Source organism: Gossypium hirsutum, chromosome A02 (assembly GCF_007990345.1).
Source record: "Gossypium hirsutum isolate 1008001.06 chromosome A02, Gossypium_hirsutum_v2.1, whole genome shotgun sequence".
NCBI lineage: Eukaryota > Viridiplantae > Streptophyta > Magnoliopsida > Malvales > Malvaceae > Gossypium > Gossypium hirsutum.
Genome location: NC_053425.1, coordinates 95,024,118 through 95,028,142, shown reverse-complemented (window position 1 = coordinate 95,028,142; position 4,025 = coordinate 95,024,118).

The window sequence follows — 4,025 nt, the reverse complement described above, 5'->3', positions numbered from 1 at the left end:
TTCAAGTGTGGTTCAGTAGATCACTTTATTCGAAACTATCCTCAGATGGAGGAGAAAGAAAAAAAGGAAGATGTGAGAGCGACTAATGCTCCCTCGAGGGGTATACCATAGAAAAAACCTGGGAGTGGGGCTGGTAGCAGAGGTATGCCTAGAGATTCTACTGTGAGGTCCGAGGCTAGAGCGCCTGCAAGGAAATAGGCCATTCGCGCCTGCAAAGATGCTACATCTTCTGATGTGATTACGGATACCTTTTCTATCTATGATATATCTGTAGTTGCTTTGATCGACTCGGGATCTAACTGCTTTTATATTTGCATGAAATTGGTACCTAGTATGAAAATGCTAGTGGAGTCTACTGAATTTGTGGTAAAAGTGTCCAACTCATTAGGCAAACATGTAATAATTGACAAAGTGTGTAGAAACTGTCCTTTAATGGTTAGTGGCCACTGTTTTTTGGCTATCCTCATGCTACTATCGTTTGATGAATTTGACCTAATTCTTGGCATGGATTGGTTGACTATTCATAACGTGTTAGTGAACTGTGGTAGAAAATTTATTGAATTGAGATGTGAAAATGGGGATATTATTCGGGTTGAATCAGGTGAATCGGACAGTTTACCAGTACTAATTACTTCTATGACTGCTGAGAAATACTTAAGGAAAGGGTATGAGTCCTATCTTGCATTTGTGTTGAATACCCAAGAGTTAGGAGTACAGATTGAGTCAGTGCTAGTGGTATGTGAGTACCTGGATGTGTTTCCGGAAGAATTGCCTAGATTACCTCCAACTAGGGAAGTTGAGTTTGGTATTGAGTTAGTCCCTAGTACGGCACCTATCTCAATTGCTCCGTATAGGATGGCTCCGACAGAGTTAAAGGAGTTAAAAGTATAGTTACAAGAATTAACAGATAAGGGTTTTGCGAGACTGAGCTATTCCCCGTGGGGTGATCCGGTACTTTTTTTGAAAAAGAAAGATGGGCTGATGAGGTTATGTATAGACTACAGACAGCTCAATAAGGTGATAGTGAAGAACAAGTATACTTTACCAAGGATCGATGATTTGTTTGATCAACTTAAGTGAGCCACGGTGTTTTCTGAGATAGACTTGAGATCTGGCTATTACCAGCTAAGAGTTAGGGAACAAGATGTGCGAAAACCACATTTCAGACGAGATATGGGCACTACGAGTTCCTTGTCATGCCCTTTGGCTTAACAAACGCCCCCACCGGGTTTATGGACTTGATGAATCATATTTTTTAGCCGTGCTTGGATAAGTTCGTGGTTGTTTTTATCGACGATATATTAATTTGTTCTCGTAATGAGAGTGAGCACACGAAGCATTTAATAACCATTTTGAAGACATTAAGAGATAAACAATTGTATGCCAAGTGTAGTAAAAGTGAGTTTTGACTCCAAGAAATCAGATTCATAAGACACATCATGTCGAGTGGTGGAATTAGAGTTGACCTAAGTAAGATCTCAGATATTGTTGAGTGGAAACCACCGAGGAATGTATCGAAGATTAAAAGCTTTCTAGGCTTAGCGGGTTACTATAGATGATTCGTTTAAGGATTCTCCATGGTTGCTACTCCGTTGACAAGGTTGCTGCAAAAAGATGTCAAGTTCGAATGGATGGAAAAATGCCAATAGAGTTTTGAGAAACTAAAGGCATTGTTGACTGAAGCTCCAATTTTAGTGCAACCAGAACTGGAAAAAGAATTTGTAGTGTATAGTGATGCATTCTTGAATGGATTAGGATACGTGCTCATGTGAGAATGTAAGGTGATAGCGTATGCCTCGAGACAACTGAAGTCGCATGAGAAAAACTATTCGACTCATGACTTAGAGTTAGCCACCATAGTTTTTGCACTGAAGATTTGGAGACACGATCTATATGGCGAGAAATATTAGGTATTCACTAACCATAAAAGCCTAAAATACTTGATGACTCAAAAGGATTTAAATCTACGACAGCGAAGATGGCTGGAGTTGATTAAAGATTATGAGTTAGTAATTGACTATCACCTAGGAAAGGCTAACGTGGTCACTGATGCATTAAGTAGGAAGTCATTGTTTTCCTTGAGAGCTATGAATACTCTATTTTCTGTAATTGAGGATGGTTTGGTTCTAGCAGAGTTGAGAGCTAGACCTATGTTTCTTCAAGAGATTTCTGAAGCTCAGAAGAACGATAAAGATTTGCAAGCCAAGATGACTCAGTGTGAGACAGTTGACGAGTCAGATTTTTGGATTAGTACCGATGGTTGTTTGATGTTCCGTGATAGGGTCTGTGTACCTAGAGATGATGAGATTATTGGGAAAATTCTTCACGAGGCACATAGTAGTTGTATGTCAATCCATCTGGGTAGTACTAAGATGTATAATGACTTGAATAGATTGTATGGGTGGCCGAGTATGAAAAGAGACATCTCAAAGTTTGTGTCAAATGTTTAATTTGTCAGCAAGTGAAAGTCAAGCACCAAGCACCTTTGAATTTAATTCAGCCTATTATGGTTCTAGAGTAGAAATAGGACCGAATTACTATGGACTTTGTGACGGGATTACTGGTGTCACCGAGAAAGAAAATGCTGTTTGGGTCGTAGTCGATCGATTAACAAAATTGGCTCATTTTATCTCGGTGCGTACCGACTATTCACTCGATAAGCTAGTCGAGTTGTATATTTTTGAGATTGTGAAACTTCATGGAGTACATTTGTCGATTATTTCGAATAGAGATCCGAGGTTTACTTTGAGGTTTTGCAAAAAGTTACAAGAAGCTTTGGGGACAATGTTGAATTTTAGTACTGCTTTCCATCCGCAAACTGACGGTCAGTCGGAGAGAGTAATTCAGATTCTTGAGGACATGTTGCGGTGTTATGTTCTTGAATTCCAAGGTAGTTGGGAAAAGTAATTACCGCTAGTAGAGTTTCCCTACAACAATAGCTATCAGTCGAGTTTGAAAATGGCGTCTTATAAGGCTTTATACGGGTGTAAATGTCGAACGCCCTTGTTTTGGATTGAACTTAGAGAAAGTCAGATTCACGGGGTCGACTTAGTCAAAGAGACCGAAGAAAAAGTTAAGGTAATTCGTGATTGTTTGAAGGTCGCTTTGGATAAATAGAAATCCTACGCGGATTTGAAGCGAAAGGAAATTGGGTTTCAAGTGGGTGATAAGGTGTTTTTGAAAGTGTCCCCGTGGAAGAAAATCCTCAAATTCGGTAAAAAAAGGAAAATTAAGTTCACACTTTATTGGACCTTATGAGGTGACTAAGAAAATTAGACTGGTAGCCTATCGGCTAGCCTTGCCATCCGAGTTAGAGAAGATCCACAATATTTTTCATGTGTTGATGTTGCGCCGTTACCGTTCTAACCCTTCGCACATTCTTTCGCCAACAGAGGTTGAGATTCGATCAGACATGACTTATGGCGAAGAGCTGGTTAAGATCTTAGTCCGAGAGGTCAAACAATTGAGAAATAAAAGTATAGCACTTGTGAAAGTACTGTGACACCAACATGGGGTTGAAGAGGCCACATGGGAACCCGAGGAGACTATGAGAGATCAATACCCTAACTTTTTCACTCGTAATATTTTTGGGGACTAAAATCCCAAAGAGGGAGAATTGTAACAGCCCGGTTTTGGGCCTAGTCAGAATAGTGGTTTCAGAACCACTAACTCGAGGTCAGAAAAATTATTTTTAATATTATTTTATGTGTTATAGCATGTTTATATGAGTGCATGAAAATTTTGGTGAAATAATTTTAGTGATTGCATGCTCAATTTCGAAAAAGGACTAAATCGCATAAAGAGCAAAAGTTTTATTTTTCTAGAAAATGGTGTTAAATAGCTAGAGAATCATAATTAGGGGTCTTTAAAGGGAAAATAGACCCATTTCAATAGGGGTGGTCAGCCATAAGGACAAAGATGAATAAAAAAAATCAAATTTGGTAAAGTTTGTAGCCTATTTTGACTAGAAAATGATATTAAATAAAACAAAAGACTTCATCTTTTTAATCCCTTATTTCACCACC